The sequence below is a fragment of the Cryptomeria japonica genome, chromosome 11 (genome assembly GCF_030272615.1).
Source record: "Cryptomeria japonica chromosome 11, Sugi_1.0, whole genome shotgun sequence".
NCBI classification, from domain to species: Eukaryota; Viridiplantae; Streptophyta; class Pinopsida; order Cupressales; family Cupressaceae; genus Cryptomeria; species Cryptomeria japonica.
In genome coordinates this window covers 82,379,295-82,406,899 of record NC_081415.1, presented here as the reverse complement: position 1 = coordinate 82,406,899, position 27,605 = coordinate 82,379,295, and the positions used below count along the sequence as shown (strand labels likewise).

General features: G+C 32.8%; 1 protein-coding gene across 1 annotated transcript in view; it reads right to left on the bottom strand.

The window, feature by feature from the left end:
• LOC131860045 (uncharacterized) overlaps positions 1-27,605 on the bottom strand; it is a 38,314-nt gene that overhangs the window by 9,541 nt on the left and 1,168 nt on the right. The window lies entirely within an intron of this gene.

Below are 27,605 nucleotides of genomic sequence, written 5' to 3'. Positions count from 1 at the left end.
GTAAATCTTTAAGCCTATCTTTTGGAGATCAATTTATGAATATGAATTATTTTATCGTTATTGGCTTTCCTTAATTTAAATGGATGATTGGATTAATATTGTGATGTGGTTTTAATTTGAAGTAATCTTCGTTGGTAACCCTTTAGGATGTAATGTTAGTCTTCCGCTTATGTTATTTATTGAGAAAAGTTATGATTATTTCCTTTAATCTTTAAAAAAAAAAAAATTATTGTGCCTTTTAGTTGCCTTGTTGTGTTGCGATCCTTTAGGGTTCCTGGCGGGGCATTACAGAAAGTGAAGTCAAACAAACCTTCACAGTCAACAAGCCCAATGAGAAGAGGACATATACTATTGCTACAAAGAATCAGTGAAGGAAACAACATGTTGATCCTATAAGAAAAGCCAATGTTGATAATGGAGGCTACACAAAGGTCAAGGATATATGAAGAGTGACCTCAAGAAGACTGAACTATGCTGCTCCAAGGAGACAAATGAGAAACAACTTCAAAAATGATTGGCATGTACCTCAATTCCATGGATACTGCTATAAATGCATTACTTATGGTCATAAAATTGCTGATTGTAAGCTTATGCATAGGTCTCCTCCTAGTTTTAAACGTAGAAATCAATTTGCTGGTTTGAGGGATATGAATGCTATTTCTTATCATTGTAATGGGTATAGTCATAGAAGCTATGAATGTAGGAGAAATGTATCTCAGTCCCACAATAGAATTTTAAATTCATTATTAAATTCATCATTCAATGTAAATGCTAAATGCTAAATGCTATCATTGTCAAAACTTGGGCCATATTGCAAAACACAGTAAGCTTAGGACAACTAAGAAAAAGAAGACGATGTCAACATCTGAACTTAATGCAAAATCATAACCAAATGGGACAACAGAAAATAAGAAAGAAACCAAACAAGTTTGGGCAAAAAAGGATAAAGATAAGGCTAAGTCAAGTTTGATTGTTCAAACTGCCCTACATGCTGAAAGGAAAAACTTGTGGGTAGTAGATAGTGGTTGTTAAAATTACATGAGTGGTGATAAGAAGAAATTCATTAAGCTTGAAGATTGGAATGGTGGTTCTGTGAGGTTTGGAGATAATTCATCCATCAAAATAAAAGGCAAAGGTACTCTCAATATTGATGGTAAACTGAAAGAATATGATGTATAGTATGTGGAAGGTTTGAAGCACAATCTGCTAAGTGTGAGTCAAATGTGTGATAAAGGATGTAAGTTTACATTTGATTCAAAAGGATGTCAAATCAGAAAAGAAAGAAATGGACAATTTGTTGCTGAAGGAAAAATGGTAGATGGCAACATATATAATCTTAAGGAATGCTTTGAGTCTTAATGTATGATGGGACAAGTTGATGAGAGCTGGGTATGGCATAGAAGACTAGGTCACATCAATTTTGATAATCTTGTTAAAGTAAGCAAGAGAGGGTATGCCAAACATATACCTTAGGTCATCAAACCAACAAGAACCTTTTTTGATGAGTGTCAAAGAGGAAAGCTAACTAAAGTAAGCTTCAAAACTAAAGAATACTCAACTATAAGACCTCTTGATCTTGTGCACACTGACTTGTGTGGGCCTACAAGAACAAGAGCCCTAAATGGAGAAAGATACTTTGTGTTGCTTATAGATGATTTCTTTAGGATGACATGGGTCGCCTTCCTGCAAGACAAGTCTCAAGCCTATGAAAGATTCAAAATCTTTAGGAAGATGGTTGAGAAGGAAAGTGGATATAAGCTGAAATGTCTGATATCAGACCATGGAGGTGAGTTCACATCAAATGAGTTTGAAGATTATTGTGAGAGACATGTTATTGGAAGATAATATTTAGCCTCTTGGACACCACAACAAAATGGTGTTGTGGAAAGAAAGAACAAAACAGTCAAGGAGATGGCAAGGATAATGTTTAATGAAGCTAATCTACCTAATGTATAATGGAAAGAGGCAATTCACACAACTGTATACACATTAAATAGAGTTCAACTGAGAGTGAACAACATATGACACCTTATGAGTTATGGTATGATAGGAAATCATCAGTCAAGTATTTTAAGGTGTTTGGTAGCAAGTGCTTCATCAAAAGAGATGAAGATGGATTAGGAAGTTTTGATTCAAGAAGTAATGAAGGTATCTTCTTGGGATACTCTACTCACACAAAGTGTAGACACCTAAAAATGTCTCATTGATCATGTACTAATCATTCCTCTAATTGATTAAATAATTCTTTAATTCTTTAATTAAGTTAATTAATCTTATTCTTCTATTTTCATATTTCCTCACAATCTTACTAATTTTTCTATTTTCTATTCTTTCATCATTTAATCATTTTCTAATATTAAATTAAATATTTATTATTTAATTAATTCTAATTAATTCCCTAATTTAAATAATCTTTATTATTTAAATAAATTAATTCTCAACTTCTATCTCAATCCTATCATCATCTAATCATTAACCCTTTTCTAAATATTAATTAAATATTTATTATTTAATTAATTGTGATTCATTTCTTTAAATTAAATAATCTTTATTATTTAATTAAAGTTCATTTCTAGCATAATTAAATAGTTTCTTTAAATTATTTAATTAACTAATTAATTCTTCCATTTCCAAATCCCCCAAATTCTAATTTCATTTAATTTCTTCCAAATTCAATTACATGTGCATGATTTCAAAAACCAAATTGAAAATCAAAGTCAAATTCTAAATATATCCAAATACTAAATTGAATTAAAATAAATTCAATTATTTGAATAAATTTCATGCAAATATTAAATTGAAAATCTAAGTCTAAATGCAAGCACATGCTAAATTACTTAATTCAATCAATTAATTAATTCAATCATTTATCTCTCCATTCTCTATTTTCATCTTTTAGTTAGCTTTTTCTAAATTAAGCTTTCTTTGTCATCCTCTTTATTTCCTCCAATCATTATTTTTCTTCCTTCAGTCAGCTTTTTCTCAATCACTTGACTCCATTAATCTATTCAATCTATTGAGTTTCATTTGAACTCACCCTGAGTTCTACCTTTTGATCAATCTATTCCACCTTTCAATCAATCCTCTTCAATTTTCTATAAATTGAGCATTCAATCTCCATTTTAGAACACTCACGAACTTTGAATCTTTATGTCACTTGCAGGTTACCAACACAATATTTGAGAGTCATTATAGCACATAGAAAGAAGAGGAATGGAAGCTATATGCAATCTTGGAATAGGGAGTTTGATTTGAATGATTCTAATTCCTATTTTGTTTGATTGTATTATTTCATTGTTAGTTTGTTAGAATTCTTTGATTAGATAGGGAATCGTGATTTTCCTTTGAGTCTAATTGATTATTTTGATTAAGATGAATTTTACTTGTGACATTTTGGTGAACCTGACATGAATCAACAACTAATTAACTTTTTTTATTTTCTGTGTGATTTTTGCAGATTGTACGAATTTTTCAAAAAAATTTGCAAGTTGCACAAAGTTGAAGAAAAGATTTTCCATCATGCAATCACATAGACAGGGCTACGCATTCAACCCCTCAAGGTCACACATTCGCTCTGATAGGGTTACGCAATCATCCTGTCCAAATCACACAATCACCCTTTCTGGATCACGCATTCACAGGGATAATTTTTGTCTAATTCTTTTCTTTCGTCTGTTATTTCATCTGTCTAATTCTGTCTAAAATTGAGTTAATTAGGGATCAAATTGCTTCTATTTCATAATTTGATTATAACAGTTTATGGAAAGAAAAGTACAGTTCAATATTTTAGGTGCAAGAAGAAGGAAACAACAAAGAAGAGAAGCCAAACACTATCAAAAGGTTCTCTAGGCAGAAAAGCAGATACAAGATTTGAAAGATCAACTAGCCTTTGATAGATATAATAGCTTAGTTCTTTCTTATCAAGTTAAATATGATCTAATCAATATTGAGTGGATGATGAGAGATTTGGCTTGGGCTTCACAATTGGTTGTGCAGGTTTCTGATCAGGTTTAGTTATCTTTTATTTTTTTATTTTTTAACTTTTTTGTTGTCTTCCTGTCTGTCACGCAATTGACCTGTTATTACTATGCAATCGACCAGTTATCATTACGCATTCGGCCTTTCAGAATCACGCATTCTCTCTGTCAGGTTCATGCATTTGATCCGTAAGTATCATGCAATCACATAGTATGGTTGTGCATTCAATTCTGTCAAGTTTTGAGTTTCTATTTTCTGTTGGTTTGATTTTACTACTAATCTCTGTTTACAGCCTGTGGTAGATTTACAGAAAGGATTAGATTAGTATTTTGCATGCATCACCTCACACTTCATCTTTTGGTGCTTAAAATCAACAACAGTTAAAATGGACATGCATGGATAACCTCACACTTCATTGTTTGGTGCTTAAAATAAACATGGGTTAAAATTGACATGCATGTATCTCACACTTGGTCTTTTCGTGCTTAAAATCAACAAATGGTTAAAATTGACATGTATGCCTTCATATTTCGATTCAGTGTTTAAAATGGACATGCACATGCATATCTAACACCTAAATTTGGGCTATAAAATGAACGTGAATCAGGCTGCATTAGATTAAATCATTTTTCTTTTTCTCAAGGTAAAGACTTTTTATTGTGTTTGGGGTGGACCTATTGTTGCACTAATTGACTTTCCACCCACCTTCAGGGTCTTGGGAGAAAGGAAAGAGGTGACAATGACATCCATTTTTATTTTATTCTACGTAGTGAGGGGTATCTTTGACTGGGGATTTCATCACCCCACAGAGGTACTTCGAATTGGGATGCGTTGGGGATATCATCTCTCCCAGCATAGTCTTGAGCGAGTTTTTCAAGCCGCTATATAAGTATACTAGTCAGGCGGCTAGAGTGTTGAGTGAATTCGACATATGTGGGGGCCTTCCTTGCACCGATAAGCTCAATTAAAGTCTTAAGTGACTTTCTCTGAGAATCCATCATTGGATCAGGATCCCTCGAAACCTAATACTAAGAACCAATTTAGTTACCAAAAAACCCTACATTTAGTGATTCCGGGAGTGCGGATTGTACCCCATAGATACCTTTCATGTACCTTACACTATGATACAAAAATTCCTCGGCTATAAGATCTTTGGATCTTCGAGGTAAGAGAGACTGGCATGCCCGAGAAGTGTGTGCCATGGAGTGGAGCTAGTGCTGCTAGACTCTCTATCTGTTCATTTTGTCTCAGTATTTTATTGTAAGGGCCTCACTTGAATTGTTTCCACTATCCAACCTAAGATTGTATTCTGTGCTTTTTTATGTATCATTGTGCTAGACCAGTATTGAGTCAGTCCCGTGGGCTATTTTAGGACCTATCCCATGCATTTTTGAATTTTTTGAGATTGTATGAAAATTGAGTCAGTCAGCTATACATACCTCCCAACAATTGTTCTCAAATTTGAACAACTACAAAACATTGTTCCACACATGAAGTTATAGAAAACAAAGTTCATTCTGGAACCAACACTCAAAAGTCCTTACATACTTCTGACCTTAGGAAGTCTTTTGCATAGTCCGACTTAAATCCTCATTATCACCCTGTCTTTTGCATAGTCCCACTTACACCCTCATTATCATCCTACATCTTTTGCATAGTCCCACTTATGTCCTCATTATCATCCTACGTCTTTTACATAGTCCCACTTACATCCTCATTATCATCCTAAGTCTTTTGCATTATCATCCATATTAGTTACATAGTCCTACATTATCATATATGTCTTCATCTAGACCTCATATACATCTAGGTCCATTATCAGTTATAGAGTCATAGCATGTGTCTTCATGGGTCTCCCAGGTGATGGTTTTCTCCCCTTCAAGCAACCTAATCTAGTTCCAAACGGTGTTCAATGAGAAATCATTGATTGTCTAGCTAACTTAGCTTGGGACATAAGATAAAGCGCACCTCAATATATAGGAGTCATACATAAGATTAATATTGAGTCTAAGATTTCCTGTAGAATTGATAGAGAGATTGTGACAGAACAACTTAGGCAACATATGGAAAAGCTTGCATTAGAGAAATCTAGAAGAGCTCAATAGGTCTCACGTCAAAATCCTCAATAGAGAGTCTAAGTCTAGCATACCTCATATTTACATCTACAGTCTAGTTTTAGTCATTGTCTTGCATAGAACCACCTCATATAGTAGTCTTAGATGCCTGTCACAAGGTCACAAAAAGTGAAAGGAATAATGGACCTGAACAACACACAGTCTGTAAACCCTACTTGGAATATGGACATGTCAATAGGTCAACACTCAGGTACTTAGACAATGTCCACCCTAAATGAATTACAACAACATTTGACAAAGGAAGAAATTGAGTCCACTCAACAAGACCCACATGTCCTCATGATCATAGATGCACTTATACATAGTGATAGGGACAAGTATCTCTTGTTGTTAATACAAAATGGGGCAAAACTATCTGAGGATTTTGATGTTACAAATATTTTACCACCGGGAAAAAATTTAGGTCAAGATAACAGTCAAACACCACCCATGACACAAATACAAGCAATGACCTCCAGTTTTCCTCAAAACGTACATATCCAAACAATTGTCAACACAAATGCAAATTTACAAACAAGTACGTCATATTTGGTGATCAATGCTAGTACACCAACACAGAGCATACCGATAATATCAAGTGTCTCAGCACCTATTCAAACACAAACAACAAGTGCAACCCAACCTCCACTTTCCTATTCTATGGGATCAACATATAGTCATCAAAACGCAAATCTAGGTCTTTCAAATACAACAAGTACAACTCAACCAAACATGGGTTTGTATATCACCTATTTCACAGTACCTAGTGGAACACACAACACACAAAGTTACAATCTTGGTACCTTCCAACAACCTCCTAGTTACACAACCACAAATCCTTTTGTGGGACATACACAAAACAAGGTCTACCTTTGACACAAATAGATATTCTAACACAACAAATACAAAATTTGCAACAACAAATGATGACCATGTAGACTGGTAATGATAAAAAAAGATACACAATGTAGGACTTGCGTCCTTATCCATTTGATCACACATTATACATGCCGCCTTTCCCACAACATTTTGAAATGCCTAAATTTAATAGATATCGAGGGAAGGATGATCCTAGAGATCATATCAGAGAATTTTTTATTGCATGTATAGAGGTTGCCTCAGAAGATACTTATCTAATGAGACTATTTCCTAAAAGTCTGGGAGGTCCAGCTCTAGAGTGGTTTTCACATTTACCACCAACCATCACATCTTGGGGAGAATTAGCTGAACAATTTATTGCAAACTTCTCACACAACATTGACACCCCAGTTACTTTGATGGACTTGTGTGCCACTAAACAATATGAGAATGAAACATTTGAATCCTTCATACAACGATGGAGGGCTCTCTATAGGAGATGCAATACAATTATCCCAGAAACAGAGCAAGTAGACATGTTCACAAAAAACTTGATTCCCAAGATTAAATATCCGATACAAATGCAATGTTTAAGCACATTCAAACAAATCATGGATAAAGCTCTCAAATGTGAGAAGCAACTAATATAACAAGGTCTTATTAAGTATGGCAACACCAACAACAATGACAAATCTAAGTTTTGGTCGAAAAACAAAAATGTGACCAATGATGGTATTGTAGATGCCAGAATGATAAACAAAACTCAACCCGTTTTATCTTTGGGAATGAGTTAGTCATCTAATCCAAATATAGGGAACAAAATGACCTCCACAAATGTCAATGCTACACAAAACATGAACACAAGATACCCCAGGGTAAATGCTCCAAGAAGAAATTACACACCTCTAGGAGAACCTATTGAGTCAACGCTCAAAAAGTTAATACAGACAAACATGATCACTTTACTTGAAGTAAGAGTGTATGAACCAAGTCCTTTCAAACCCACATGGTGGAATGATAATGATTTCTGTCATTATTAGTGGACTAAAGGTCACAAAACATCAAGTTGCTACAAATTGGAAAACTTGGTCCAAGATATGATAGACCAAGGGGACATCACAATTGATACCGATAAAACCTCGACAAACACAAATCATACAATTTTTAAGGATCCTTTTGTTAAGCATGACAAAGGGAAAGCTACCACATCAGGTACCCAAGACAATACAACTAACTACACAAAAGTCTCATACGACTATACTATTTATGCCATTAGCTCAAGAGATATAACAAACAATGATTCACAAGAAACACTTGATCAAGATGAACAATATCAAGACACTCACATAGATGATAATCAAATTTGCATGATATCAGAGGCACCAAAGTATGATGTAATGCCCCACCAGGAAACCCTAAAGGAATTAAGCTAAAACACACGAATGGAGTGCAATATTTAAAAAAAAAAAGTTAAACACAACCTAATGATACAACGAGATATCAAAGAACAAATTATACAGTGGAAGACATCAACTAACACCTAAAGAGTTTCCCAACACGGTTACTTTATTCCAAATTTAACTTAACTCAAGACAAGATAATACTTATACAAAGAATAATTTCTTTCATTAAGACTAAATCATAGGTAACATATGAATACATCCATTAAGGTTAAAATATAGCTAATATCAAGATTGAAAATGTAAATAACCCAAATGAAGTTCATCCATTAGAATTACAATTTAATCATACCTTTCATTCATATTTTTCTTATTAAAATTTAAGTCACGCATCTAATTAATAACACACTTGAATTTCACCATAACTAACGAGATTTTTCCATGCATACTTAATTTCCTAAATATATTCCATTATTCCAAACTACATTTTTTCATGATCCAATTTACTGCATTTAAAAGACATGAATTTACAATTAATTTCGTCTAATCCACTTCATACATTCTAACATAATGTCATTCATGCATGCTAAAACTAAAAAAGAAAACATAAGTACAAAAGCAACACATAACACCAAAGTGATCTCGGAGTTCACCCCTAGAGGGCTACATCTCTGGGTCTGCTCAACTGCAAGACCCCTTTGATAATTAAATAAGTTAAGGGTACATAAGTTTCATATCATTTACATTCCTGCCATCAAGGCGAATCATACCAACAAACAACCAACCACATCGGTCAATAATTACATAATGATCCCTACAAAGAAATGGATCCAATTGAACATATTAAAAGCTAATGTAAGGTCCACTGCCCAACAATACTCTAACTAGAGACCTGACTCGCTATGGTCAACCACAAATCACCACTTGACACCCGCATAAAGGACAAGACCAGTTAAAACACCATCACAAGGCAACAACCAAACTAGAAACCGAAGACATAAACAGGTACCCCAAATCAACCAAATGACAGGGTCCAAACAAACATATCAAGGCCTTGCCATTACTTTAAACAAAAGCGAATACATAAATTAAACTTGCATAGGCAATAACCAAAAAAGGACAATCTTCTTTCCTATTGGTTTAAACAATAAAAGTCGATCAAGTTTTCTAAATGATCTAAGTTTTCAAATTACATTAACAGAAAAATCACCATAACAAGGAGAATACAATACCACAATTGCATTAATAGTCCATTTTTCTATGTCTCAATACAGAGGAAAAATATAAACTAACCATTTATTTTACTAAATGAAAATCTCACTAACTTACCAATTTTCTAAACGATACATTATTAAATTTCCAATAATTCCAATAGCATATCGTATAATATATTCCTGAATAAAATATTATTTAAAACTTATCAATTTAATAAATATATTTCATTTCAACAATTTTCCAAATAAAATAATATTTTATCTTTTTCCCAAAAAGATACTTCCTCAATAAAACAGATACCAAAATTAAATATTAATTATTATATATTTATTTATCCCCAAAAATATAAATAATTAATAATTTAATAATACACAATATCAATGAATCAATTATTAATTAATATATATATTAATATATAAACTATCATGATTAACATATATTTAAAATATATATTAATTAATAATTAATAATTAACATATAATAATCAAATATATTAATTAATATTTAATAAAACAATCAAACATTTTAAAACCCACTTTAAATTTAATATTTTATAATATATATATATATATTTATTATTAATTAATTAATTAATTTATTTTTTTTATTATTATTATTATTTTTAAAACATGTAAATAATTTCCAAATTCATTAAAACCCCTTTGACAAAATTTACATAGAAATAAAATTCCCAACTCAATAAAATTCAATCACAGAATTTTATTCCAATTACTTTTTCTTTAAACTAGATAAACCAATAAATTTAATTCATAATTAAATTTATTTCTAAAGAAATCAACTAATTTCACAAAGATTTATTTAAAGGACTATCGGAACAAATCAACAAGAGAGAATAATTTTTTTCATAATAATTTCCCTAATTTTCTCAAAATTAAATTACTCCCATTAACTAGAAAATTAACATCAGGCAAGAATTTTAAATGAAAACATGAATTAACCAGAAGAGGGTTTTGGATCTGACAAATAATTTACACACACACCATTCAGAGAAAAATAAAATTATTTTCTTAAAAACCAACAAATCAAAGAAGCCACCCAACCTGGTATAGCTTTCCTGGAAGAAATCTGTAGAAGAGCCCTAATCTTTTCAATAAGCTTCCAATAAATTTCTTCACCTAAACTCCTGACCTGTTTCCTGCGTATCTAAAATAAAGACCTATTCCCTATTTAAACTAAAATTCTAGGTTCAATAGCTTTTTCTCACAAACCTAAATTTAGAATAAAAGTAATTTTATTTTATTTTCTAATTTTATGCAAAAGATAAACTAACATGCAATAATTAAAAATCATTATTCTTTCTTTTCTTTTCTCATGCAAATTAATTAATTTTCTAAATAACGAATTAAAATAATACTTTAATTTCAATTAATTCTTTTATTCATTTTTTTTTTAATTTATTCTTTTATTTATTTATTTAAAATTCTAGGAACAATAAATATAATTAATCTAATTTATTTTTCCACTAAAATTTAAATAAAAATATATTTCTAATATCATGCAGCTTGCAACTTAATTAAATTAATTAATTAATTAAGTTTATGGAATTATCTCATAGTTGAATTGTTTATGCATTGAGATTATAAATTTAGTTAATTAAAAGAAATGTTTTTCTCCCTCATTTAATTTTTAATTAACAAAGCTAATAGTTGCATTTCACAATATTAATGAGGGCAAAATATTTTTAATTAAATTAAATTCTCAAAATCAATCTTACACACTATATAAAATAAATATGAATAAAACCCACTTTTTTAATCAAAATTGATTTTTTTAAATAATTAAAATTAATCTTTCTATTCCAAAAAGCAAAAGAGATTAAATTATTTCTATTTCAAATAAATTTAAATCTTTCCTTTTTAAAATGCATAAACTGAATAAATTCGTTATTTAAAATTAACCATTAAATTAAACTCGCTACAAACATAAATAGAGCGATCTTTTTAATTAATGATTAATCACATAAAAAAAACCTATTTATTTTAATTCCTCAATTACTAATGCGTAAATGAACACATTAAATCAAAATAAATACTTAGGGTTAAATAGTCTATTTACCACACGCCAAGCACGCAAACCAAGTAAGCCAACCAATTACTCGACCCGCAAACCCAAATGAAAAGAAAACTGACGGAACACAAGCGATGCTTATTTGAGTATGACTAGGGTAAACTAAAGGTTTTACGACCATCTAACCCAAATTCTAAGGACAAAAGAGGTATACTCAACCCTACGAATCTAGGTGAAGACGAACCTTACACCTAGGCGGTACTGTACCTGCAATCTCCTGCAACCAAGAGTCAGACAAGCATACATATATATATATATATATATTTAATGAAGATGTTAGCTCGAGATTAATAACAAGAATCAGGAGGACAATTTAAACTTACATAAGAATCAATGCGAAAGCACATTAACAGATACACACAATAATCATAATATCTGACTAAACATTACCTCATGGTAATTCAACCATTCAAGATTGCCACATAAAAAGTCAACCAAGGTCAAACCGATTTTACAAAGCTGACTAGGGTAGGGGTACTACATCCTCCCCCCCTAGGCTCCGACTTACTCCTAGAAGTCATAAAGCTAAACATAAATCATGCAACACGTATTAGCCCTGAAACTCATTTAACAATTATTAATTTGCACATATAGATATTTTCTCAACAATTGAAACATTATTGCTAAATCCTCTACGAATGTCATTATCCATTTGTAAGATACATCTAAAACCATACGCTTCTTAAAATATTCTAGGAATTATCCACAATCATAGTAGAGAAACAAGAATTTTCTTCCTTTCATTACTCCAAATTAAAGCATTAAAAGAGGTAAGCAACAATTACTATACTCATCTATCAAACATGACAAGAAAAACATGCTGAGAAAACATGCCATCATGATCAATTTCTTTTACCAATACATCTTTTTCATAAAACTTTTTCGCATAGAACTAGCTTCAAATATCAAATTCTACAACCAAGTTAACTTTCATGAAATAAGAGCAACATAAAATAACTCAATTGTTTACACTTGCCAGGCATATAAAAACCTTTCCAAAGACTACGTCCCATAACATAGTGACAAGCTAGCACAATTTACTCCATGATTACACATAATAATCATCCACATAACTGGAATGCACAACACAAAAGGCCACATGTGAGCATGTCTAATGCTCGATCAAAGATAACATGCATGATCAACATCTCTATGCTTGATCTTAGAATAATAATATGATCATAAATATCCAACATCTCACTCAAAGGTTTGATGGTGCTAGGACACACCATAGCGGTGCTACCTTCCATACAAGACCTTCGTAAACATCCCTTGTTGAGTAAGGTGGTTAGCCTCGAAGAGATAGTCACCACTCATAGGTAGGTAGTGGATCCTAGCTGCATCACAACCTCACATATCCCCACCCTCAAGGTTCCTTATGTCTACTTCCTCATACACACTCAACCAAGACCGTCTCATATGTCCTTGGAGAGGAATTTCACATTTAAACACAAGACCATCATACGAAAACAATAAGGACAAATCAGTTTAGCCACCAAAGTACAGAAGAATAAAGATAATAAATCACCAATTCCAATAGTAAGACAACAAAATAATCTAGAATTTGCAACACCAAATCAAGTATGTAAAAGATCACAAGATTGTGGCTTAACCTTCAAAGTCAAAATAAAATAAATTGCTGGCCCACAAGGAAATAAAATTAAAAGAAAAAATATCACAATTGCACATAACATCACTATCTGACTAGAATCTAGCCACCAACAAGGAAGGAAGGAACAATCATCTAGCTAGCATAGTAGCTCATCATGTGGTGCGACATAGTCACACTACCCACATGGCATGGCAGTGTGCACCTCGACATCACACCGCATCACGTCGTCAAGCAACATGGCTCTACCCTAAAAACTATCGGTAGGCCGCATGGACATGTCTACTACATCCAGCATCATGTCTCAGCATGACATAGCAATACTCAAAGCGGCAAGGACACACAATGGACGTATCCCGCATGGCAATGTACCTCACAGAAAAGGGCATGCGTAGGTCACACCTCACATCGTGTCTCAAAACGACATAGAAATACTCGAAGCGGCAAGGACACACAATAGATGTATCCTTCATGGCAATGTACCTCGCAGAAAAGGGCATGCGTAGGTCACACCCCGCATCATGTCTCAACACGACATGACAATACTCCGAGCGGCAAGGACACACAATGGACGTATCCTGCATGGAAATGTACCTCGCAGAAAAGGACATGCGCAGGTCACACCCCGCATAGCGACATACCTCTCAGGATACTCATCATAAGCCAGAGGTATACATGGCTAAGGTCCACCCACATGTTTACCAATGCTGGACAATTGGCAGCTCATGTGAAAAATAACATACCTTTCATGGAGACAAGGCAAAATAACATACCTTTCATGAAGACAAGGCAAAATACATACCTTTCATGGAGACAAGGCAAAATAACATACCTTTCATGAAGACAAGGCAAAATACATACCTTTCATGGAGACAAGGCAAAATAACATACCTTTCATGAAGACAAGGCAAAATAACATAACATACCTTTCATGAAGACAAGGCAAAATAACATACCTTTCATGAAGACAAGGCAAAATATCCTCCAATAAAACCATCATTCTGCTCAAGAACTGACACCAATATGCTCAAATATAAGGATAGGAATAGGCTGGCACACATGAACTTTATAAATCGGTTCATCACAAGGGAAAGTATTGAGTACACCTATAATACAGTTTCATTACAAAACTATATTTTTCTTCAAAATAGAGAAGCTAAAGTCGTTTCGCATCGATATTACTCGTACGCTATTCCATACTATTCAATGAATGGTGACTTCTAATACTACCCCTTCACATACTGACTTATCTACAATCCCGTGGGTTGGCTGTCAGTAAGGAAACAAATAAACAACATCACATAAACAACATGGTTTCCCATACTCATAAGTAAACATATCCTCCATGGTTGATTACTTCACCATCCCATGGGCACACATAGCAAGCACGAGTTTCTTACAATACACAAGGAAAGCACTATTACTCGTTTAGTCACATTTACGGGGAGTACTTTTTGATATGCTATCATCTACTCAAGAAATATTTTACCTATGCTTTCCACATGAATCACTAAAATAAAGTTTACTCTAGATACCAGTACTGAAATTTTTTAACAATTCACTATTACATAAGGAAATAACATCATTCTAATAAATTTTATAAATCCATTAAGCATTCACAACCACATTACTAACTATGAAAATTTTGTTATGAAGCTCAAGACTTTCATCTTTCCATAAAAAGCCAAAAATGCAAAAAGTACAATTTCACATGTTTTATAAATACTCTATTTAAATCAATACATTCTTTAATAGAATTACATTAATACACTCTTGAAGCTACTATAACATGTTCCCTTTTGATACTTCTTTTACAACCAAAGCAGTTTCACAAAATCAACTATTCACATATTAATGCACCTTAATTAAGATAGAATTTATTTATATTACTCCTACGAAACACATGGAGAATTCTTTAATGTAACATACAATTTTTTTTTTTTTTAATATCCAATATGCACTTTCAAACCAAAGCCCTTTTATAATCTAAAACCACATAAACGTTATAAGGCTCACACAAGGGCTCAAGTAAATGCAACCTTTCTCTTGCAATAAGAAAACTCACATAAGAGATAAATACACATATAACAAAAACATTTAATTTATAGAGAGAGCAAAGATGAAGGATGATAATCATTCATTTTACTACAAAATAAGCAATCAATATTTACCATTCAAGTCCTTCAAGTGGACAACACTAAACTAGATCATATTCTTAAACACGCACATTTCATACTTTTAGATTCAAGACAACACTAACCAACCCAAATGGATTAGTCAAAAGAGTACAACAATCAATAAGGAAGGTACATACGACTCTCCTTCAGATTAAGAGAAATCGTAAACCAAGACCTCAATAAAAAGACAAAGCACATATAATCACTCCAAAGCACCAATATCAAGAAGGTGAAGACAAGGTGTGAACACACACGTTACACACAAGTTAAGGTCTGCTCAATCACACTCATACAACAAGGAGGACAAGCATACAACATGAGAACGATACGCCACACACAAACTAAGGCCACAAGCGAAACCAGAGATCCTAGTGTTTGCAACTTCGCTCTGATACCAAATGTAATGCCCCGCCAGGAAACCCTGAAGGGATTAAGCTAAAACACATGAATGGAGTGCAATATTTTTTTTTTAAAAGTTAAACACATCCTAATGATACAATGAGATATCAAAGAATAAATTATACAGCGAAAGACATCAATTAACACCTAAAGAGTTTCCCAACGCGGTTACTTTATTCCAAATTTAACTTAACTCAAGACAAGATAATACTTATACAAAGAATAATTTCTTTCATTAAGACTAAATCATAGGTAACATATGAATACATCCATTAAGGTTAAAATATAGCTAATATCAAGATTGAAAATGTAAATAACCCAAATGAAGTTCATCCATTAGAATTACAATTTAATCATACCTTTCGTTCATATTTTTCTTATTAAAATTTAAGTCATGCATCTAATTAATAACACACTTGAATTTCACTATAACTAACGAGATCTTTCCATGCATACTTAATTTCCTAAATATATTCCATTATTCCAAACTACATTTTTTCATGATCCAATTTACTGCATTTAAAAGACATGCATTTACAATTAATTTCATCTAATCCACTTCATACATTCTAACATAATGCCATTCATGCATGCTAAAACTGAAAAAAAAAACATAAGTACAAAAACAACACATAACACCAAAGTGATCTCGGAGTTCACCCCTAGAGGGCTACATCTCTGGGTCTGCTCAACTGCAAGACCCCTCTGATAATTAAATAAGTTAAGGGTACATAAGTTTCATATCATTTACATTCCTGCCATCAAGGTGAATCATACCAACAAACAACCGACTACATCGGTCAATAATTACATAATGATCCCTACAAAGAAACAGATCCAATTGAACATATTAAAAGCTAATGCAATGTCCACTGCCCGATAGTACTCTAACTAGAGAGCTGACCCGCTATGGCCAACCACAAATCACCACTTGACACCCGCATAAAGGATAAGACCAGTTAAAACACCATCACAAGGCAACAACCAAACTAGAAACCGAAGACATAAACAGGTACCCCAAATCAACCAAACGACAGGGTCCAAACAAACATATCAAGGCCTTGCCATTACTTTAAACAAAAGCGAATACATAAATTAAATTTGCATAGGCAATAACCAAAAGAGGACAATCTTCTTTCCTATTGGTTTAAACAATAAAAGTTGATCAAGTTTTCTAAATGATCTAAGTTTTCAAAATACATTAATAGAAAAATCACCATAACGAGGAGAATACAATATCACAATTGGAATAGTCCATTTGTCTACGTCTCAATACAGAGGAAAAATATAAACTAACCATTTATTTTACTAAATGAAAATCTCATTAACTTACCAATTTTCTAAACGATACATTATTAAATTTCCAATAATTCCAATAGCATACGTATAATATATTCCTGAATAAAATATTATTTAGAAATTATCAATTTAATAAATATATTTCATTTCAACAATTTTCCAAATAAAATAATATTTTATCTTTTTCCCAAAAAGAAACTTCCTCAATAAAACAGATAACAAAATTAAATATTAATTATTATATATTTATTTATCCCCAAAAATATAAACAATTAATAATTTAATAATACACAATATTAATGAATTAAGTATTAATTAATATTTAATAAAACAATTAAACATTTTAAAACCCACTTTAAATTTAATATGTTATATATATATATATATAATTTATTTATTTATTTTAATTTAATTTTTTAATTATTATTATTATTATTATTTTTAAAACATGTAAATAATTTCCAAATTCATTAAAACCCCTTTGACAAAATTTACATAGAAATAAAATTCCCAACTCAATAAAATTCATTCACAAAATTTTATTCCAATTACTTTTTCTTTAAACTAGATAAACCAATAAATTTAATTCATAATTAAATTTATTTCTAAAGAAATCAACTAATTTCACAAAGATTTATTTAAAGGACTATCAAAACAAATCAACGAGAGAGAATAATTTTTTTCATAATAATTTCCCTAATTTTCTCAAAATTAAATTACTCCCATTAACTAGAAAATTAACATCAAGCAAGAATTTTAAATCAAAACCTGAATTAACTAGAAGAGGGTTTTGGATCTGACAAATAATTTACACACACACCATTCAGAGAAAACTAAAATTATTTTCTTAAAAACCAACAAATCAAAGAAGCCACCCAACTTGGTATAGCTTTCCTGGAAGAAATCTGTAGAATTGCCCTAATCTTTTCAATAAGCTTCCAATAAATTTCTAGAAATCTGTAGAAGAGCCATAATCTTTTCAATAAGCTTCCAATAAATTTCTTCACCTAAATTCCTAACCTGTTTCCTGTGTATCTATAATAAAGACCTATTCCCTATTTAAACTAAAATTCTAGGTTCAATAGCTTTTTCTCACAAACCTAAATTTAGGATAAAAGTAATTTTATTTTATTTTCTAATTTTATGCAAAAGATAAACTAACATGCAATAATTAAAAATCATTATTCTTTCTTTTCTTTTCTCATGCAAATTAATTAATTTTCTAAATAAAGAATTGAAACAATACTTTAATTCCAATTAATTCTTTTATTCATTTTTTTAATTTATTCTTTTATTTATTTATTTAAAATTCTAGGAACAATAAATATAATTAATCTAATTTATTTTTCCACTAAAATTTAAATAAAAATATATTTCTAATATCATGCAGCTTGCAACTTAATTTAATTAATTAATTAATTAAGTTTATGGAATTATCTCATAGTTGAATTGTTTATGCATTGAGATTATAAATTTAGTTAATTAAAAGAAATGCTTTTCTCCCTCATTTAATTTTTAATTAACAAAGCTAATAGTTGCATTTCACAATATTAATGAGGGTAAAATATTTTTAATTAAATTAAATTCTCAAAATCAATCTTACACACTAAAATAAATATGAATAAAACTCACTTTTCTAATCAAAATTGATTTTTTTAAATAATTAAAATTAATCTTTCTATTCCAAAAAGCAAAAGAGATTAAATTATTTCTATTTCGAATAAATTTAAATCTTTCCTTTTTAAAATGCATAAACTAAATAAATTCGTTATTTAAAATTAACCATTAAATTAAACTCGCTAGAAACATAAATAGAGCGATCTTTTTAATTAATGATTAATCACATAAAAGAAACCTATTTATTTTAATTCCTCAATTACTAATGCGTAAATGAACACATTAAATCAAAATAAATACTTAGGGTTAAATATTCTATTTACCACACGCCAAGCACGCAAACCAAGTAAGCTAACCAATTACCTGACCCTCAAGCCCAAATGAAAAGAAAACTGACGGAACACAAGCGATGCTCATTTGAGTATGACTAGGGTAAACTGAAGGTTTTACATCCACCTAACCCAAATTCTAAGGACAAAAGAGGTATACTCAACCCTGCGAATCTAGGTGAAGACAAACCTTACACCTAGGCTGTATTGTACCTGCAATCTCCTGCAACCAAGAGTCAGACAAGCATACATATATATATATATATATTTAATGAAGATGTTAGCTCGAGATTAATAATAAGAATCAGGAGGACAATTTAAACTTACATAAGAATCAATGCGAAAGCACATTAACAGATATGCACAATAATCATAATATCTGACTAAACATTACCTCAAGGTAATTCAACCATTCAAGATTGCCACATAAAAAGTCAACCAAGGTCAAACCAGTTTTACAAAGTTGACTAGGGTAGGGGTACTACATATGATGATGATAGAAATCTTTGTCTCAGAGACTGGGGGCATGATCAACCATGTCACTCAGGATGGTTTGAAGATGAAATCATAGAACATATTATGGATGCCAAACATACACATAAAGACTATGAAGAGTGATTTAACATAAATCTTGATAAAACAACTTATGATACTGACAAATCCTACAAGTCAAATGATACAGTCACTACAATCATCATAACTCCCAGAGACAGAGACTGTGCAATGGATACTCACAGATCAAAGGTAACTTTACAAGGGATACCAACAAATCATACACCAGTCATAGGGACTTACAACGTTGTTGAACAACTCAAGAAAAATCCAGCACATATATCATTATTCGAACTATTGCGTATTTCACCCACTCATAGAGCTATACTGGATAAAGCACTTCAAGATTTAGTAGTGGACAAAGATATAGATGAAAATGCCTTCCAGTCTATGGTAGGGAATTTGACACAAGGCACACGTATTGCATTCACAGAACAAGATATCCCTAGAGATAGACTGCTTCATAATGACCCACTACATCTAGAAGCTTACGTTCATAAGAGAAGAATCAGAAGAGTACTCATAGATGGAGGAGCTGGTCTCAACATTTGTACTTTAATGCTAGTTAAGACACTAGGATATTCTGAACTTCACATTGATTCTTCCAAGAGGATAAATATCAAGGCATACGATGATGAAGAACGCCCATCAAAAGGCATTGTAACATTGTGAGTACAAGTGGGACCCATAACAACAGAGGTCACTTTTCAAGTTTTGGACAGAGAACTAGGATATAACATGTTATTGGGTCACCCATGGATCCACACCATGCAAGCAGTACCATCCACATTTCATTAGTGTGTCAAATTCCCATATAATGGTATTGAAATCACCATAAGGGGTGATCGAAATCTCTTCCAACATTGCAATTACTTGAAAGAAAGTGTGGATAACCAGGTACCTATCAATCAAGAAACACCTATCACTACACAACTGGAGGCATTAAAAATCATAGAAACAAAAAAGGATAAGCCTAAAACATCCTCCTTACAAATAAAAGATATGGGTTGTGGAGAGTATTCTATTGCAAATACTTTAAGTAGGAAACAATTGTCTCTTTCTCCTAAGTCTTTTGGGAAACCTCATAATATGGTGCAAAAGCAAGACAAAGGAAAAGAAATTGTCAGATACGTAGACTCATGCTCTTTCATTAGATGGGGTGACTTACAAGAATAATCCCTGAATGAAGATGTTAACCATTGGATATATAGAGAAGAAGATCATATGACAATACCCAGAATACACACACATTAGTATGGCAATGGATTCAAAATACTACAAAGACATGGATATGATGGTACCACATGCTTGGGGTTATAGAAACAAGGAAGGCTAGAACTTATTGTTCCTAATGATAATCCAGGGAATCAAGGATTGGGATATAAGCATGTACAACATATCACCGAAGCAAGATAACGTACCCCTGATTTACTAAATCGACCAAGCAAACCATCAGACTACATACAACAAAGGGATTTACCCACACAGGCACATCCATCTTCATCTCAAACAAGTAATAACGTACCCAAATCACCTAGTGCAGAATCAGATGGAGAAGACATGAGACAACTCCTACAAGAACCTACCACTGAGTTATAAAATGATGTAGTTATTGACACAACAATACAAGCCAATGTAGCAACAGACGCAGGATTACCACCACCACTTGAATCTCATCCATGGTTATTGTCACTACTTCTGTCACCAGAAATGACTCAGGCTCAACCAAATGAATCAGATGAAGAAAGATTGCAAAGGCTTATACCAAGATTAAGAAGGGTAACTGATGTACACAGAAAACTAGTCAATCTACACCACAATCAGAGGTAGGAACAAGAAGAAATAAGTGATGATAGCTCACATGATGAAACATATATTGAAAGTGAGATAGACTCTCATGACTACAAATTCTTATCACTACATGATTCTAGCCCAATAGAAAGTGTAATATCAAGGTATCAAATAAGGCTTATACAGGATGAAAATACACAAAGTCATTCAAACAATAAAGTCTTCATGTTATCAGAGTCTCATAATGATTTACCCCTAGTACATTCACACTTGATTGATTGGGGACAAGAAGGAAAACCAACACTGGACTGGTTTAAAAATGACGAAGCAATTTCATAATTTCTTGGAGTCGGAGAGGGATTTCCACAAGGAGATCACAAAGTAGGGTTTGTTGTAGACCTGGATAGAACAACATACTTTGGAGAAGAAAGTGTTTCTACAACAGAAGATAAGGATCAAACTACCCATAATGGCAAGAGTGACTTGGGTAATCTTCCTATGGAAAGAGAAATTTTAGAATTGCTTATAGAGGAAATAAAAGAAGTAAACATAACAGAAGGGGAGGTTGTACATAACATCCATCTGGCAAAATCACTAAGCAAAGAAGAAAAAGACAGATTCATTCATTTTTTCAAGCAATGACCTATCAAATTTGCTTGGTCCTATTCAGATATGCCAGGCTTAGACCTTGAGTGAGTGTTACATCATTTACCTCTAATACTAGGAGTTAAACCTTACAAGCAAAAATTGAGGAAAATGCATCCAAGTATTGCATTACTAGTTAAAATAGAACTACAAAAGTTGCTGGATGTAGGTTTCATAAGACCCATTGATTACGTGGAATGGATATCTAACTTGGTACCTGTGACTAAGTCCACAGGAGGAATAAGAATATGTACAAATTTTCGGGATCTAAATAAAGCTTTTCCTAAGGATGACTTCCTGTTACCCAATATTGATATGATAGTTGACCTAACAGCTGGAAAAGAAATGCTATCCTTAATGGATGGTTTCTCAAGATATAACCAGATTAAAATTGCACCAGAAGATCAATATAAAACAACCTTTACATACCCATGGGGAACATACTACTGGAATGTGATGCCATTTGGTCTTAAAAATGTCGGAGCAACATACCAAAGAGCTATGACAACATTGTTTCATGACATGATCCAAAAAATAATGGAAGATTATGTGGATGACATATTAGCTAAATTAAAAACAAGAGAAGGTCACCTCATGGTCCTTGCATAGATATTTGATTGGTTGGAGCAGTATAATGTCAGACTAAACCCGAAGAAGTGTGTGTTTGGTGTAACGACAGGTAAACTGTTAGGGTTCATAGTATCAAATAGAGGAATTGAAGTAGACCCTACCAAGGTCAAGGAAATCATTGATATGCCACCTCCATTAACACTTAAACAACTTAGAGGGTTACAAGGAAGACTGCAATCCATAAAGAGATTCATAGCATAGTTGGCAGATAAGTGTCACCCATTATAGCATTTTCTCAGGAAAGGAGTTACTTTCAAATGGACAGAACAATGCCAAGAAGCTTTCCAAGCTCTAAAATATTATCTTGTAAACACACCAATGTTAGTATCACGAACTCTAGGAAAACCTCTATTGTTATACATATCAACAACAAACTCAGCTCTAGGAGCTCTACTGGCACAACATGATGACAAAGGAAAAGAAAGAGCCATTTATTATATAAGTAGGACTCTGATTGGCTATGAGCTTAATTATACCCCTATAGAGAAAGCATACTTGGAAGTAATCTTTGCATCCCAAAAGCTTAGACATTACATGCTAAGTCATAAGGTACAACTCATTGCACGCTTTGATCCACTCAAGTACCTATTGAGCAGAGCAACATTGACCGGGCGATTGGCCAAGTGGGTCATGATCTTGAGTGAGTTTGACATAGAGTACATTGACAGAAAGGCCATTAAAGGACAAATTATAGCAGATCAGTTAGCAGAGGCTCCTTTACAAGACAATCATCCATTATTCATAGACTTTCTAGATGAAGCATTGTTTACATTGACATCATCTCTAATGTGGAAATTATACTTCGATGGGTCGTATACAAGTCATGGATATGGAGCAGGGATTCCTTTCATTACTCCTCAAGGGGATTCTATACCTAAATCATTTAGGATAAATTTTCCATGCACAAACAATATACCCGAATACGAAGCTCTCCTCATAGGACTTCATACAGCTATACAATGGAGAATAGAAGAATTACAGGTATATGGTGATTCACAGTTGATTGTAAACTAGGTCAATGATGATTACAACACAAAGGATGACAAACTCATGCCTTATAAGAAGCTAGTGGAAGATTACAAAGAGCACTTCAACAAAATAATCTTTGAACAGATCCCAAGGATACAAAACAAGGCAGCAGATGCAATGGCTACCATAGGATCTTGAATTAACATGCCTACTAATGAAAATCAATCCGAGTTTATCATAGAACAGTTGATACTACCGGCTTATGAGACTCCTTCAGCAGAACATGTGTGTACAATTGTAGGGCCAGAATCACCTTAGTACAATGAAATATATACATATTTACGTACTCAATACATGTCACCAGATTTGTCCAAGAATCAAAAGAAGACATTTATTCGTCAGACATCTAGATACACCATTATAGCTGATACTTTGTACATAAAGGGTTTCGATGGAACTCTTCTCTGATGTCTTGATGAGAATGAAGCACACCTTGCTTTAAAGGAAGTCCATGATGGAATTTGTGGGGCTCACCAAAGTGGCCCACCATTGTCAAAGAAATTATTGAGAACAGGTTATTACTGGCCAACCATGGAAAAAGACGCTTACAAATATGTACAAAAGTGTAAACAATGCCAAATGCATGGAGACCTCATTCATGCACCAGCATAAGATCTTCAACCCATTACATCACCATGGCCATTTTCACAATGGGGATTAGATCTAGTGGGTAAAATCAACCCTACTTCTTCCAATGGGCACAAGTTCATATTAACAGCCACAAAGTACTTTACCAAATGGGTTGAGGCAATTCCTCTTACATACACTACTGTAAAGTAGATATCAAAATTCATGCTCAACTACATTATATGTAGATACAGAGTTCCAATGTGCTTTGTGACAGATAATGGATGTCCATTTAAAAACTAGGAAGTGAAGGAATTATGTGACAAGTTTCACATACAACAGAGATTTTCCACACCATACTACCCACAAAGCAACGGACAAGCAGAGGCTACAAATAAAACAATATTGAAAATTCTCAAGAAAGTTATCACTGACACAGGACGAGACTAACATCTCCAGTTAAATCCCACTCTTTGGGCTTACAAAATAGGAGTACACATACCTACAAGAGCAACACCATATTCCTTGGTCTATGGTACAAAAGCAATACTCCCCATTGAAGTAGAAATACCGTCTCTAAGGGTTTCTTTACAGAACATCATATTAGAAGAAGACTATAGGGTAGCAAGGTTACAAGAACTTGAAATCCTTGATGAAAAAAGACAAACAACATTCAACCATCTACAAGGATATCAAAACAAACTGAGACAGAGTTATAATAAAAGAGTCTACCCATGAGCTTTTGAAGTGGGAGATCTAGTCCTTAAAGAGAATCAAAGGAACCTAGCGGAACAAGAAAGGCTAGGGAAATTCGAACCTAACTGGCTAGGTCCTTTCATCATAACAAGGGTTATAGGCAATGGAGCATATAATTTGGCTACCGTGGAGGGAGATCCATTCTCTAACCCTATGAACAACATGCACCTTAAATGATATTATACCTAAGGGCTGTGTAGTTTAGGTTTTAATTTCTGCATTGCATATCATATCATTCAAAACACTGCATTGCATATAGTTTCTTTTCAAATGCATCACATTCTCAAAGTTTCTGCATTTTCATATAGCAACATCAATAAAACAAGACAACTATTCAAGTTGATCATTTGTTTGCATTCAAGAGAAACAAGGGTCATTTCCTTTCTTAGATATTCAGACATGAAGTCTTTGAGGTCCTAAGATCATTCATTTACAACATTACCCTATGATGATGCTTTACTTATGGTTGGGTAGTGATTTCACTATTTGAGACTTGTTAACCCAAAATCTATCAATTGTTATATCTCAAACACAATAAATCTCTAATTCATTCTAGACACCTAGTTGATCATATGACTAGTGAAAAATCTAAAATTCTACTCCAACGCCATTGTAATTGTCACACCCAAGTAGGTTTCATTACTTACAAGTCAAGGCAATAAAATAAAAATAAAAATAAAAAGAGGTATACCAAATATCCCTCTCAAGGGAAAAGAGGAATGATATATAACTGAAATATCATGTATACAAATGTGACAAAAAGCTTGACTATGGGAACATGCAAGTAACTCCATCAAGGCTATGAACGCCTACTGACAATGGAGCAATATTTGAGAAATTACAGTCTATAACCTCGTCGGATCTCTCAAGGCTTGCTGGCAGTGAGGCTCTATTCGAGACACTTTTGAAGTGAGGATAATCCATGTAGCTAGTCATATACGATGGTAAGGATCTTTAGTGAACACAAGAGAAGCAATTAACTCATCTACACACACATGGGAAAAAGAAGATCAAAGTTTCAAGAACCAATGGGGAATTTTTCTGCGTCTCCATTTGTAAATCCTAGTCACTAAGTGTGTTGATCTGAATGATCCCAGGGCCTTAGGGGTCGATTGACCACTTATCTATGAAATGATTTGCACCTCAAAGTCAATTGGTGTATTACAAATGCTAAAACGAACACAGTCAACCTTGTTCAAATCTGAAATGCATCTTCATCATGTATACTGCATTAACATAGGTCATGTCAAAAATTCATTATCTCCACATACATTCTGCATATCATCATGTCATATAGGTCTGCACATTGGGGGCATAATGAAAAAATCCTAAAAATTAAATATGATCCTGACACAGAATCCAAAAATATTGAAAAATTCAAAATCCAAAAACATTGAAAAACTTAAAATCCAAAAATATTGAAGAATTCAAAATCCAAAAACATTGGAAAACTCAAAATCCAAAAACATTGAAAAACTCAAAATCCAAAAATATTGAAAAATTCAAAATCCAAAAACATTGAAAAACTCAAAAATACCAAAAACATTCATATAAAGTCCTGAAAAAATCATCCAAAAACATTCAAATATGGAAAACAAATCAACCAAAAACATTCAAATATGATCTTGAAAAAATCAATCAAAAACATTCAAATATCGATCTACATAATCCAAAAACATCGAAAAAGCTCTTGGAAAAGAACTAAAAATTGAAAAATCAACCAATAAGAAAAACTTGCAATAAAATGTCTTGTGAGAAACAGATACCCTAGCAGATATCTAGCAAACACTTTGTATGAAGTTAACAAAGGATATGACTATCCAGTCAAACATCTGCAATCAACTGATTAAACTATCTTATCAATCGTATCATATCCATATCAAAGTGATCATTATCTTGTCTTAAACATAAGATGATACACTTGAAATCAGACAGGTCGGTCTTAAATGGGGTCCACAAATTTTTGAGATCAAAAATTATCAGCCATCACATCAAGCAACTGAGAACGAAGGCACAAGGTCAGTATAGCTGCTGAATTTTGTCCGGGTCAGTCTTTATCTTTTATCATTTGGTGACAGATAATGTTCCTATGCTACTCAAGGATGTCCACAAGTGACTAGAGGAGCTATGATGGGAATTATCTTTTTCTTTGTTTGTTGTTTATGGTGTGAAACGATGAAATTCTAGGGAAATTGCTCTAGTGGGTGTCTGTGATAGGAGTTTCCAGCTATTGGATGCCACACATACCTCGACTCCTAGCATAATTCCCAGAATGGAGGGTTCACTCCTTGTCTTCTACGTGTTTGTTTCTATAATGAGATATCTTTGCATCTTGGTTCCTTATACCTTGATGTGCTAAGCTTCATTGTTTAATAATAAGGCTCAATGATGAATATATATTGACGCAATAAAATATGTGACACAGGTTCGTGATTCTTTCAATTTCATTCTCATCTCATTTGCTTATTGATAGTTTGTTGATTTCTCATCTTCAGTCTAAATGGAATTCTTTCTATCATCAATTCCTCCCTCTATCATCTAACTAACATTTC